Source organism: Spermophilus citellus, assembly GCF_964194105.1.
Source record: "Spermophilus citellus genome assembly, chromosome: 10".
In the NCBI taxonomy this organism is placed as follows: Eukaryota; Metazoa; Chordata; class Mammalia; order Rodentia; family Sciuridae; genus Spermophilus; species Spermophilus citellus.
Window position 1 is genome coordinate 108,152,142 of NC_138197.1, and position 16,101 is coordinate 108,168,242.

Here is a 16,101-nt window from a genome sequence, read left to right on the forward strand (position 1 = left end):
AGTACTGTCTCCTTATCCACAACTTCACTTTGTGATTTTGATTCCTTGTTTTGAAATGTGGCTTGAAATTTTTAAATAGAACTAGAATAAAATTCAGGGAAGTTTGTTTCATAACAAACTGTGAAACAATAACTTTCGACCCAGAATTTATCATTTGGGAAAACATCAGAAATTTGTTGTTTTCAAAGATTGATGTTTGGCAGTCATTTATAACCACTGTGACAGTGTATTTGTTTAAATTTTTAGCCTATAGAGAATCAAACTTACCTGGAATAAAATTCACTGTTATGAATTTTATAGTTTTGTTGAAGTTTGACTAGTGAGAACAAAATGTGTTTGGGGCATTTCCTATTTTGACATATTCTTCATTATTAATTATGGTGATTTATCATGGATAGTGTTGTAAATTGGGAGTTATCCTCTTGAAACATCTTAAATGGAAAAAAAATAATTTTCACTTTTTAATTTGTGTTCATATAATAAGAAAATCTAATTTTATCATAGTTATATGCATATAGTTCATACATCCACTGAGTATCTTGGAATAAATACCTTGACTAAAGCAGGACTCCTGCATTAGTAGAATAGTAATTAGTAGTAGTAATTAATGACTAGTAAATCACTAGGTCTTGCTTTCCCTTAGAATGTGGTCATTTTTAGGTAATATGAATCACTTATTACATTTTAGTTAATAGAATTCATTTTCAAGACTTCTAGGTTATATGCTAGGTTTTTACGATTTGTCTCATTTACTCCTAAATGTAACTCTTGTCTTCACTTACAGAGGTGTAAACTGGAACTCAGAAGGTTAAAGTTACTTCTCCAAAATCACAGAGCCATTCAAAACATTGTATCCTGGACTTCTACCTGATTATGAAGTCATGGGATTATATTAGAGGTGGGATTTTACGTTGTGTAATCTTACTCAAGAGAAGTCCCTAAAAGATTCATTTTCTCTGACTCTTACAGCCCTATGCACCATGTATACAAATCATTGATTTCTTAAGCTCTTGAGTAACTTCAGCCATTGAATATGTAGAATATAGTTCTTGTGAGGCAAGTAGAAGAGGGGTGGCAAGTCTCAGGACAGGATGGATCCTCTGCACAGCATTCCCTAAGTAACTTTCAGTAGAAGATTCACATCCAAAGACAAGACTGAACACGTTCTAACAGAGCAAATGACATATTTTGGTCTTTCTTTGGTAGCAAGATACTATCTGATTCTATATGTACTATTCCTACTATAATCTGATAACTATAGGCCTTTACTATTATTTTATAATCTCTGACTAATACTTGGCTTTAACAATATTTTATTAAACTCTATAAAAATTTGTGTGCAAAATATATCCAAATCTCTGATTCTTAATAAATATAAGGACATACTGTAGCTTAAGATAAAAAAAATGATTATAACTAGAAATGCCTTTCCCTAAATAGAACTTATAATTTGTATGCAAACAAGTTATCTATTAAAGTAATTAACAAAAAAAGTAGTCTTCCTTGGGAAAATATAACAGAATTCACAACATAATATATGGACTACAATCTTAAATTATCCAAAATACAAAGACCCAGGAAAACTGACTCATTTCTCAAGAGACAAGATAATGACCAGATATCAAGTCTGAAATAACCCAGATGTTTTACTGAGTATACAATGATTTTTTAAATACGTTATAACAAATAAAGTATGTTATAACAATATTCAGATAGTCTTCTTCAAAAGAAAGTAGGAAATCTAAGCATAAAAATAGAAACTGAAAAAAAAAAAGAAAACTCTAGAAATGTATAACTACACACCAAAACCAAAAAAATTATTAGATGACCTTGTGGGGTTGTCAGAGGGGAAAGGTCCATGAACATGAAAATTGTTGTATCGAAAATAACATGAAAACAGGAAACTTTTGAAGAAAAGTGAATGAAGGCACAGAAAAATGAGTAATAGTATCCAAAGGTCCAACATTCACTTATTTGGAGTACTGGAAGGTGAAGAGAGAGAATGAGAAAGAATAAGTTAGGAAATAATAACCTAAAACTCCACAAATTAATGTAAAATGTATAATTACAAATCCAAGAAAGTAGTGTATTTCAAATAGAAATAATACAAAAAAATAAAATACTACACCTACCCATATATATCATAGTGAAACTGAAAAACAAAGAAATTTTAGAAAATAGCTGTAGAAAATGATTACATTACATTCTATGAGAACAACAATTTGAATTACTGCTGATTTTTAATTTGAAAAATTAAAACAACAGAGGACAAAAGAAAGAACATGTTTAAAGTGCCAGAAAAAAAATAAATACAAAAAAATCTACATCAAGCAAAATATTCTTGAGAATTGCCTTCATTTGCTCCTGCTGCCTTAACAAAATACTAAAGGCTGTGTGACTTAAACATTTATTTTCTCACAGTTCTGGAGGACAGAACTATGAAGTCCAAGACCAAGGTGCCAGCATTGTTGATAAGGACCCTCCACTTGGATTTTAAATGTTTTCCTTATCACTGTGTGTCAGCATGTCTCGACTTTGATGCATGCACTTGAATTGAGAGACTGGGGAGAGAAAGAAAGAGAACAGAAGGAGAACACATTATCATTTTTCTTTTTATAAGGACACCAATCTCTATTGGAGTGGAGACCTACTCTATGACCCCATTTAACATTATTTATTTCTTTGCTCAAATATAGCCATATTAGGGTAGCAACATTTGAATTTGGAGAAGACTTAGATATCTAGTCTATAACAAGAATGAAGGCAGCATGCAGGCATTTTTAAATAAAAGCAAGCTTGAAGAACTTATTTGCAGATTTACACTAAAAGAAACGCCTATATGGAGTTGCTTAGGTAGGAGGCAAATAATATGGGTGAAATTTGGATCCCCATGGAAGACTAAAGAACATGAGATATAATAAATACCTGACTAAATATAATAATTTACTCTTGTTTACTCTTAATGTCTTTAAAATAGAAATGTTGAAAGCAAAAATAACTGTCTTGTGGGATTTATAATGTGGGTAGATGAAATGCATAAGATAAGTATCACATAAAAGATGGATGGGGATATAAATGGAGCTATGTGTTTGCAAGGTTCTTATATTTTATGCAAATTAATGCTAACTATGTAGACTCTGAAAAGTTACGGATGTGTATTATAATCAATAGGGAACAACTCTATGCAGATATATGGCTAAATGGTACTAAAGCCATCTTGAAGATATGCCACCAAACAAATCAGGACCAGTTTGTCACAAAAGTCAGAAATTACAGTAACATACATATGGAATAACTTCCCCAATGCCAAATGTGGCTGAAAATGATCCAAACTCAGTTTCATCATTCAAGTTTGTGGTTGAATCAGTATGTTCACAAAAATGTATCTATTGCTGGGACCATTCTATTGCCCGACTATTCTCAGAAAAATTTATCAGCTGCTATAATCCTTCCAGGGTGTTAGTTATTTTAATCATTCTACAAATATTTATTGAGCTACTGTTATGTCCCTGACGTTGCTCTAAGTGCTGAACATCAGGTTTATGATCAATATGAAAATCATCATCCCTTGCCTTATGGGATTTATGTAAGAATTGAAATCTAAACTATCCCAAAGCATTCAGGTCTCAGAGACATATGACCTTAATGGTTGATTGAAGTGTATGGAGACACTATAATTGAAGAGTTTGAGTTAGGGGTAGTCTTCACAGCAATATCATTGCATCCTTTACATACTAAACACAAACAACAATAAAAACAAAACCTCTATCCTTCATCTCCATTCCTAACAGTTTTAAGAACAAATACAAAACAATATGTGCATGCTCTTTTTCTAAAAGGGACTCCTTGCTTTAAAACAATCTGAAACAATTAAACTTTTATTAATGTAATTTTAACCAAAAAGTTGATGTAATGTATTTTTGTTAGGTGAACAGAGTCTAGTAGGCACTCTTATATACTCTGGAAATTCAATTGAAAACAAATCTTTCCCCAATTGAGCTTACATAATAATAAAGGGAGATAGACAATAAGCCAGCTGATGAATAAATAAAAATGCATATTACATATTACAGTGTTAGAAGAGACCAACAAATAATGTCTTTTAAAAAATGGTGGATTAGGTATATGAGACTAAGCAACCCTTTATAGTAAACACTTCCATGTGGCTTATTAAGTGCTTCGTGTTGCTCTTAGCAATACACAAGAATATTTGACTCATGACATGGATCATGGAAGGGAGTACGTCAAGACAAAATTTTGGAGTAAAGATTTTCAGCTCAAAAGGCAGCAAGAAATGAGAGAGGGTAAGCAGTGACAGGGAGATAGTAGAATGAGACAGGCATTATTACCCTATGTATGGGTATGATTGCATGAATGATGTGACTCTACATCTTATACAATCAGAGAAAGGAAAAGATGTGCTCCATTTGTGTAAAAAAATATAATTAAATTAAAACAAACAAACAAAACAGAGAGGCAGCAAGGATAAAGATTCACAGGAAGGAGGGAGCTTGGCATATATAAGGAACTGAGTGAGGGTGGCAGGGACTGTCTCATGTGGCACTTTCCAGGGTGCCATGAAGAATTTGGAGTGCATTCTAAGTACAGTGGGAAACAACTAGAAGTTTCTAAGCACAGACATGATTAGATTGGATTTACGTTTTAGGAAACGAAACTGGGTACTTGGAGAGACTGGATTAAAGGAAACACTAGTAAAATCAGAGGGACAAGTCCAGAGACTGATGCTTTGGTCCAAAGAGTAGATAATGGCTGCTTAGAACAGTCCTACTGAGATCTCTTCTTCCTCTGAATCCTTTGAACATGTTGTTTGCACCCTTTCTTTGTACTCTAATAATCCCACACTCCCACTTTAGACTTTTTAGTACCCAAGAACAAATCTTGCTCATCTCTGTTGGTCTCCCTGTTTCTAAGTACTTTCTACATAGCAGGTAGTCCATGATTATTTATTCAAAGTAAAGAAAGTCAGAACATTCTCCTGAGATACTTCTTTTTTTTTACCTGAAAACATACAGAACATATTTGGACAGCAAAAATTCAAAACAAAATATTTGTTATGCTTTATGCTTTACCAGAAAACATACATAATATATTTGGATAGCAAAAATTCGTAACAAAATATTTGCTATATTTTAAGCTTTAAATTTTATAGGAGTGTTTTTTTTTAATTTGGATTGGTTTTTCTCTTCTGTTGTAATACTGCCAAGTGTGAAGTTTATATCTAGTTTTGAGTTAAACCAGTACAAATAAAGCTTCAAGCAATTTTTAAGAGGAGAAAAAATATATTTTTCACTGTCTCATAACTCAGAAATAACAGAGCCAATTTAATTTACTCTTTTTAAAGTAGGGAGTTGGGGAAGAAAGGGTAGAAATGGGATGTGGAACAAATAAAATATAACATCTTTCATAAGACCAAGGCTGGAACATTTCAACTCTAGGCAAATTTCTTGGAATGTGGTAAACAAGAGAGGATGGGAGTTGAAATGAAAATTCCTTTCACCTCTGAAGGAAAGCTTCTGCAGTTTGACATCAAAGGTCTTAAACTGAGATAAATCTTTTTGGGTTTTCAAAGGAAGAACATTTCAGGAAAAACATTGCCTGAGGAAGACTTATGAATACCTCTAATACATCCTTGGCGAGAAAAAATATGCGAGAACATATTGTAGGAAGAGAAATAGGAGAACAGCAGAGGTTGCATCTAATGATCTATATTTGTGCACATTTTTTTTCTTTACTGATTTTAACATCTTCTCACATTCCTTATCCCCTTTCCCACTATGCATAACATCTACTATTAAGTTGTTCTATCCTCTATAATAAATATCACTTTACAAGCACTTGATTTTTTTTTCCCCAATGTCAGACAAATGGGGAGGTAATGAAGGAAAGGAATACAGAGGGAATATTCATGAGACACTGAGCTCTCTGAAGAGTGTTCTACAGAATAAACACTCCATAAGGATGTGAGCTAACTCTTGGCCAAATGAGAGAAGCAGGAAGGAAGTACCTAATGGATATCCATGTGAGGAGAGTTGGCGGCAGCAGCTGAAACCACCCCACAGAAACATTGAATGGTGTGCTATCATATGGTTTCTTCATCTCCCATCAAAGTCCCTAGAAACCCTTGACATCTCAAGCCCACTCTGAGCATCAGTGCTCTATGTTCAGTTCTTATAAAGTTAATTATATCAAAATGGATCTCCTACCTACTTTTTAGATATTGTTTAACAAAGCTTTGCTGACCAGGGAGAATGGCACTGGTATATGCTATCCTAGAGCTCAATTGTTGTTCATTTGAGGATAGACCTGTTTTTTAAATTCATTAGCATGACAATATGTAAATACCTATCTCCTTCATAAAAATGTAGTTTCCATGTAGTGATGGGCATGTCATAGTTATTTGTTGAATTAATCAATGACGTATCTATGACTTGAATTTCTTAGCTGATAAGAGCTGTTACATATATACAAGTTCCCCCAGATTTTTTTTAGTTAATTATTCTTCTACTGCACAAATACTAAAAAGATAATTTCTCTAATAAATTAAGAAACCATGACAAAATACTCTTGTGTTTGTTTTCACTATCCAGAGGTGGATTTATATATAGACAGAGTGGGGAACTTGTTTTTCCAAGTGCCCAAATAATGTGCAAACCTAGATGAAATACTGGGCCATAAAATAATCCTCAACAAACTTAAAAAATTCAAATTTTACAACATATGTTCTCTGAACCCAATGGAATCAATCTAAAAATCAATAACAGAAAGAAAATGGGAAAACCTCCAAATTCTTGGAAACTAAATAACACATTTCTAAATAATCCATGGATCAAAGGGGAACTATCTGGGGTATCAAAAAATACTTTGAACTCAAAATGGATTATAGACTTAAGTATAAAATGTAAAACTATGAAACTTTTATAAATAAGAGAAAAATCTTTGGCATTTGGATTAAGCAAAGAATTATTAGACTTGTCACAAAAAGCATGATTCCTAAAAGAGAAAACTCATAAATAACCGTTTGCTCTTTGAAATACCCTGTTAAAAATATGAAAATGACAACCTACAAACTTAGAAAAAAATATCTTCAGATCATATATGTCAAAAGCTAGTACCTAAAAATTTGTATATATATTATGTATGTTTATGTGTGTATATATATATATATGTATATGTATATAAATTTTACATATACATATATAGATAATATGTATCTTTGTGGCTTTGCTTATTTTCTAATTGGATTGAGCTTGTGGTGTTATTTATTTATACATATATATGTATATATATATTATACAAATATATATTCTGAATTATAATTACATATATATATATATATATAAACTCAGGACTAGTAAAAACAATCCAATTAGAAAATGAGCAAAGATAAAAGAGAGATTTTAAACAGTAGTATATACAGATGTTAAATAAACATTAAAAAAGATTTTCAATATCATTGTCCATCAGGCAAATGCAAATTAAAAACATAATGAGATTCTACTATATATCAGAATGACTAAGCAACAAAAACAATAAAATAGTAACAACACTAAATGCTGGTAACAATGCTGAGAAACCCAGTTGCTTGTGCATTGCAACAGAACAGAAATCCTGGAAAAAAAATTGAGGAGTTTTTTTTTTTAAAGGAAAAAACAACCTCAAGAACCATATAACCTAGAATTTATATTATATCGTAGTCATTTATTCCAGAGGAATGGAAATGTTATTTCATACAAAAACTTCTATATATGTTCATAAAGCTTTTTAAAAATCTCTCTTGATTATAAAACAGAGTTCCTGCAACAGGGGATTGGTAAAATCGCAGCATATAAGTGGAATTCTGCCATAACATAGTGAATAATTTTATTTATATACATTCTTATAACTATATAAATACAGAAATCAAGAAAGATTAGTGATTGGCAGGTGTAGAAGTAGGAAGGCAGTGAATGTAGCTATCAAAATGTACATGAAAGATCCTGATGGAAATCTTCTGTATCTTAGTGTTCCCTTTCCACTATCCTGGTGGTAATATGGTATCCAAGATTTGTAAGACATAGCAATTGAGAGAAAGTAAATAAAGAGTACCTAAGGTCCCTCAAAATGACTTCTTTCAATTGTGTGTGAATGTCATAGTTTGGATCTTAAAATTCTCCAAAGGTTTAAAGGTTTGATTCCTGGCATATGTTATTGTGGGGTAAGTGGGAGGTGTCGACTGGTGAGAAGTCTTCTGAGCTTTGGAGATGTGTCCTGGAAGGGCTTAGGGAAATCCAGGGTCTTCCTTTCCTGTCTTTGGGCATCCTGGCCATGAGGTGAGCAGCCTGGCTCAGCCACATGCTTTGCTCTGATGTGCTGCCTTGCTATGGATCCAAAGCCAGGCGTAAATTGATCATGAACTGAAACCTCTAAAACTGTGAGACAAAATAAACATTTGCTGTTCATAAATTTATATGTATTAGTTATAGTGCTGGAAATCTGACTTATATAGAAAATTGGTACTGAGAAATGGAGCAGTTGTTGCTAAACCTGTGACAACGTGGAGAAGCCTTGTCATTGATTTATGGAAGAATTTGGAAATTCATGGAGAAACAAGCTAAGAAAAACCTTCAGTGCTATAAGCAGAGCTTCATGGTTGATTCTGATGGGGATCCAGAAGACCAGAATGAAGATAAAAATGCAGACAATAAATGTCCCGATGATGAGGAATCAGATGAAAATGAGGATTCTGTTGGAAAAAAAAAGAACTTTGCTGTTTTTCACCATAACAAATAATTCAAATGCATTTTGTCCTTAACCTGAGATATTATGAGAGACTGAGCTTAAAGTGACAGACTAGTTTATCTGGTGGAGAAAACTTCATGGAAGCATACAACTCATACAGCATCATGGGGATTACTGGTTGCTTTAAACAAGCGATAACCAGGAACACAAAGAAACAAAACAAAAAGATTTTAAAACATTATGGTTTGGCCAGAAAAGGAGTGTTTCTAAAGGTGAAGTCAAGTAGGATACAGTTGCTAAAGAGATTAGCACCATTAGAAGTCAAGTGATTTGCCCTGGGACCAAGTGGAAAGATTCCCAGATACGGCTGTGGCATTGCACATCTGTAATCCCAGAAGCTCAGGAGGCTGGGACAGGAGGATCACAAGTTCAAAGCCAGCCTCAGCAATTTAGTGAGGCCCTAAGCAACTTAGTGAGACCCTGTCTCTCAATAATATACAAAACAGGACTGGGGATGTGGCTCAATAATTAAGAACTGCTGGTTTAAATCCCCAGTACAAAAAAAAAAAAAAAAAAAAAGAGAGAGAGAGAGAGAGAGATCATCATAGGATCAAAGAATAGAAATGTCAATTCTCTTTTCCATGCCAGAGTTTTTAGAGAAGGGAGCCCTAGGTCCCTGCTCAGCTAAGACTGCCTAAGCTGACTAGGTACTCAATGCAGCAGTCAGCCCAGGTAAATCTTGAGCTGATGACAGACCCTGTGTCCTTTAATTGTTGGCGTTTGCTGTCATACAATGCAAGTGTCATGGGGTCATGGAGACCTTCATTGAGTTTTCAAAGGCACACCTGAGAGGCCAGGCCATGTGTTGCAATATAGAAGTCCCTGCAAGTAGCCTGGGATAGGGTGATGGGTGGAACGGTAAGAGTGAAGATAAAGTCGTTTTGATTTGCATTTGACTAATTACTAGAAATGTTGAAAAAATTTTATATATTTGTTGATTGATTGTGTATCTTCTGAGAAGTGTCTGTTCAGCTCCTTAGCCCATTTATTGGTTTGTTTGTTTGTTTGTTTGTGTGGTGTTAAGTTTTTTTGAGTTCTTTATATGTCCTGGTGATTAGTGCTCTATCTGACCTGCATGTGGCAAAAATTTTCTCCCCAAATGTAGGCTCTCTCTTCACCTCGTTGATTGTTTCTTTTGCTGAGAAGCTTTTTAGTTTGAGCCCATTCCATTTATTAATTCTTGATTTTATTTCTTGCCCTTTAGAAGTCTTGTTAAGGAAGTTGGGGCCTAAAAAAAATCCAACATGATGAAGATTTAGGCCTACTTTTTCCTCTATTAGGTACAGAGTCATTGTACTAATTCCTAGGTCCTTGATCCACTTTGAGTTGAGTTTTGTGCATGGTGAGAGATAACAGTTTAGTTTTATTTTGCTACATATGGATTTCCAGTTCTCCTGCACCATTTGTTGAAGAGGCTATCTTTTCTCCACTGTGTATTTTTGGCATGTTTCTCTAGTTTGAGATAACTGTATTTATGTGGGTTTGTCTCTATGTTTTCTATTCTGTACCACTGGTCTACATGACTATTTGGTGCCAATACCATGCTGTTTTTGTTACTATAGCTTTGTAATATAGATTAAGGTCTATATTTTTCGTGATGCCTCCTGTTTCACTCTTCTGGCTAAGGATTGCTCTGGCTATTCTGGGTCTCTTATTTTCCCAAATGAATTCCATGATTGCTTTTTCCATTTCCATAAGGAGTAATATTGGGATTTTAATTGTAATTGCATTCAATCTATATAGAACTTTGGGTACTATAGCTATTTTGACAATATTAATTTTGCCTATTCAAAAGCATGAGAGATCTTTCCATCTTCTAAGGTCTTCTTCAATATCTTTCTTTAATGGTCTGTAGTATTCATTATAGAGGTCTCTCACCTCTTTTGTTAAGTTCCCAAGTATTTTATTTTATTTTTTATTTTTTGAGGCTATTGTGAATGGGGTAGTTTTCCTAATTTCTCTATCAGACGATTCATCACTGATGTATAGAAATGCATTTGATCTATGGATATTGATTTTATATACTGCTACTTTGCTGAATTCATTGATTAATTCTAGAAGTTTTCTGGTGTAGTTTTTTGGATCCTCTAAATATAGAATCATGTCATCAGCAAATAATGATAATTTGAGTTATTCTGTTCTTATCTATTCCCCTTTAATTTCTTTCATCTAATTACTCTGGCTAGAGTTTTAAGGACTATGTTGAATAAAAGTGGTGAAAGAGGTCATCCCTATCTTGTTCCAGTTTTTAGAGGGAATGCTTCCAATTTCTCTCCATTGAGAATGATGTTGGCCTTAGGATTAGCACAGATAGCTTTTACATGAAGTATGTACCTACTATCCCTAGTATTTCTAGTGTTTTGAACATGAGGTGCTGCATTTTGTCAAATGCTTTCTCTGCATCAATTGATATGATCATATGATTCTTTAAGTCTATTGATGTGTTGAATTATATTTATTGATTTCCATATGTTAAACCAAACATGCATACTTAGAACAAATCCCACTTGATCATGGTGCACTATTTTTTCAAGAATACAGACAACAATAAATGTTCGTGAGGATATGAGGGAAAAGACACAGTGATATATTGCTGGTGGGACTGAAAATTGATGCAACCAATCTGGAAAGCAGTATGGAGAGTCATTAGAAAACTTGGAATGGAACCACCATTTGACCCAGCTATCCCACTCCTAAGTCTATACCCAAAGGACATAAAATCAGCATCCTATATTTATGCAACCATATCAATGTTTATAGCAGCTCAATTCACAATAGCTAAACTGAGGAAGCAAACTAGATGTCCTTCAATAGATGAATTAATAAAGAAACTGTGATTGACATATATATATATATAATGAAATATTACTCAGCATTAAAAGAGAATAAAATTATGGCATTTGCAAGTAAATGAGTGGAGCTGGAGAATATCACGCTAAGCAAAGTGAGCCAATCTGCAAAAACCAAAAACCAAATGTTCTCTCTGATAAGTGAATGCTGATCCATAATGGGGAGGGGGAAGGCATAGGAAAAATGGAATAACTCTGGGGCAAATTGGAGGGAAGGTAGGGAGGGTGTAAGGGGGCAGGAAAGATGGGGAAAATGAGATGAACATCATTACCCTAGATACATGTTTGACTGCGCATATGGTGTGATGCTATTCCCATGGTACAACCATAGAAATATAAAGTTATGCTGCAATAGTGTACAATGAATCAAAATGCATTCTGCTTTCATATATACATAATTAAAATTAATTAATTAATTAGAAAAAAATGAATGACGCTAAAGCTGCAATGGAGTCCCCAGGAAAATTTAGGTCCCAGGTGTATAATGCCTTCTAAGGGAAGCTGAAGGTAGCATGCAAAGCCAATGCTACAGTAGCCACACAAATTACAACCAGCAAAACCATCGCTCTGGTCAGGGCTGCTGAAGCCCTTGGAAGCCCACATCCCACCAAATTATGGCCCAAATGCTAAATAGAGAAATGTACAAATAGGATTCAATGACTCCCTACTAGGTTTCAGTTTTGCTTAGTCTGATACTGCCTTGCAGTTTTCCTATTTCTCACTTTTGGAATAGAAATGATTATTCTGTGCCTGTTCCCCCCATTGTATCATGGAATTTTTTTTTTGAACCAAGGATTAAACCCAGTGATGGTTAGCCCCTGAGCCACATCTCCAGTGCTTTTTAAATATAATTTTTAGAGACGGAGTCTTGCTTCGTTGCTTAGGGCTTTGCTATATTGCTGAAACAATCCTCCTGCCTCAGCCACCAGAGCAGCTAGGATTATGGGTAGCTGCCACCACACTGGTCTCTTTTGGGGTTTTTACAGAGGCTCACAGCTGGGTATCCCTTGAGTCTCAGAAAAGACTTCAAAGTAAGACTTTTGAGCAATGCTGGAACAGCTTAGATGTGGGACTAGTAGAAATGGACCAAATGCCTTTTTCATTGTGAGAAGATCATGAGACTTCAGGGAACAAGAGAAGAATGCACCATAAATTTGGATCTTGAATGTTACCCAAAGACCTAGGTGTTAGAGCTTGGTCCTTAGCTGATGATGCTATGAGGAGATGGTAGAAATTTTATGATGGGGCCTAATAGGTGGTCTTATTGTTTTGGGGAGTGTGTCCTCAAAGAAGACAGTACTATGTTAGCTCCTTTCTCTTCCTTTCTTTTGGTGTTCCAGCCTTGAAGCAAAGGAAATCATGAGTTTTACCATGATTTGCTGCTGCATCATTGACCCAAAACAATGATGTCAGCCCATTATGGACTGAAACCTCCAACACTGTGACCCCAAATAGCCTTTTGTCTTTATAAAATCATTTATGTCAGGTATTTGTTATAGTTATGCAAAACTCACATATATAGTTATTTCAAAATAAAAAGGTTTAATTTCAAAAATAAAACTATACAGTAGTTATGATTATTATTTCCATTTTACCAGTGAGAAAATTCAGGCAGAATGAGTTTACATAAATTTTCTCATGTGACAGGATTACTAAGTGGTAGAGTAAACCACTAGAATTTTGAAATGAGATTTCTTACTTTTAACCATGAATCTTTATTATTTTTCCTTTTCCTGGTCATAAGTTGCCCACAGCTAAGAGGGGTTTTGCCCTCATTTGCCTAAGTTATATTTCACAGAATAACTTTGTAATAGTCCCAGATAATCAAAATGAAACAGAAGCAGCAAACATTCTTTTCCATACTTCACAACAAATTATTTTATGTCACACATTAAAAACCAAAATTCAAACCTACTTAAATAATCATTATGAAGATAACAAATATATATAACCTACTATGTAGTTGCAAAATTAAATCATCAAATAAAATATGTTTAGGTGAACATTCTAATTTAATTGTGTTGTGTGCAATAGGGCTATCAGAGGGCTACTTGCTTTAAGTTATTTCTCCTCTTCACCTGCACAGTTATACCATTAACCATTCTTTCTCCATCCCTCTGGTTTTTAATTGACAAATAAAAGTTTTATGTATTTATTGGGTACAATATAATGTTTTGATAAATGTTTACAATATAAAATGGTCAAATCAGGCTAATTAACAAAGTCTTTCTTTATCTGGGTAATTTAAGTAAAAGCAAGAAGCTTTTCAAAGAATTTTTTGGAAATTACCAAAGTTCATACAATTCCTGATTACTCAAAGAAGTCTTCTTAATTAAGTAGCATCAACATTGAGGTAGCAGCCCTACATTAAAAATAATATAACTTGACATGGTATGAAGCTCTGCTAGTTTTCTATGAACAAAGATTTAAGATAGTCTAAATCTCTAATCCAATATAAATAGTTACAATTATTTCAGGTTATTTAGTGAACTTCTCATCTGATTTCTTTTTAATTCACCTGATCCCCACCCCCGTGCCATGAGGTAGAATGTGTATGCTCAACTATACATGTGAAATGAAGAAAAAGAGGTGGAGGAGAAAGTTTAATTTGTCCACACTCTTCTAGTAACCTTAATTGAATGATAAATCTAATAATTTCACTTGCAAGAAAGACTTTGTCAATTAGCCTGATTTTATCATTTTAGGTTGTAAACATTTATCAAAACATTATATTGTACACCATAAATACATACAATTATTATTTGTCAAAATAACAAAAACAAAAGAGAAGGAAAAAGAATGGTTAATGGGTGTAGGGGTGCAGGAGAAATAACTTCTAATATTCCATGACACGATGGTTGACAGCAGTTAATGAATATTTCAAAATAGTAGAGAGGATTTTCAATGTTTCCAGAACAAATAATAAATGTCTGAAATAACAGATGAGTCAATTACTCTTATCTGATCATTACATGTGTATACATGTATTGAAATAAGACAGTGTACTCCATAAATATGAACAACCAAGAAAATAAAAATTATAAAGCAAAGGAAATTGAGATTGAAAAAAATTGTATTTTTTATGGGTTGCCAAAGAACATCGAGAAAAAATAGTGATTCAAATGTAATCTAAATAAAAAACTATCCATTTACAAATATGGTCAGGAAGTAATTTTTACAGCACATCAGTTCAATGACAAAATATATTTGTGGATTGTATGGAATTTAATTTTCCATATTAAGTGATGGCTGTGCTTGAATTTCAAAAAGGTTATTTTCAATAGACAAGTTATGCATTTCCCATTCTCTGCCTCAATTTCCTAGAGTATGAAAGGAAGAAAACTCTTGCAACTACTGGTGGCTAGTGTAAAAATGAAATGAGATAATTTCATAGAATACCCAGCAGGGCCTGGCTCAATGCAAGTACACAGAAATGGCAGAGAATGTTGGAACCATACCATCCTAAGGAAAAAAGAATCTTATGAAAGAAAAGAGGGAAGGGAAACTGCTATCAGTAGGAAAAAAATGTGACAGGTAGCTTTTATTCAGTTTGCTATAAATGCTACTTAAGAACAAACACAGGGAGTTCATAACCCACTTCAATCTAATGTATGAAATATGATATGTCAAGAGCTTTGTAATGTTGTGAACAACCAATAAAAAAAAAGAAAAAAAAAGAACAAACACACACCTCAAAGTTAAGGAATGAGAATTTTGCCCAATTTTAGTGAGTCAATAAACTAGTTAAAGTATCCATCATGTGTTCCAAAGAGCACCTGACACACAGCAAATGTTCAGCACGAGTTGGCTCTTATGGCTGTCACTATTACTACCAACTAGTAATGCAGGACTAGAACACACTTCAGCTGATGCCAGACCACATTACACATCATGAGGTCATTATAAATTATTGATATGTTTGCCTTTAGGTTATAAACCATCTTAAAATAGCCACACACAAGTGGAAGGTCAGGAGTAAATTGCAAGTTCTTTTGTCATGTGGTGAAGAAATTCAGAAGGAAAGACGTGCTGTTCACCTGAAAGCAGACCTGACATGACTTTATTGGGTTGGAATTGCCAACATGTGATGGATACATGGCCCATTCTCCATCTAAGAAGGTAAACTTCCAAGTGACTTAAAACACATCTATCTAAAAAAAAAAAAAAAAGAGGAGAAAATTCAATTCTATACCTTGAGTGTACAAATTTAGCATCACTAAAAGAAGTCTAATGAATTTTACTGAGTTTCTATTGAGGGCTATTTTTATAAATGACTGTGAAGATTCAGAAATGAAATAACATACTCTACTATCTTTGCTCCAGGAACTCATGGAAGAGTAGGAAAACCCATTATATTGAATGTGGCAATTATTATCATAATCACAGGTATAAAGTATGATGGGATAACACAGATTGATAATTTTTTCAAAAGTCAAAAAAGGTAAACTGTAAG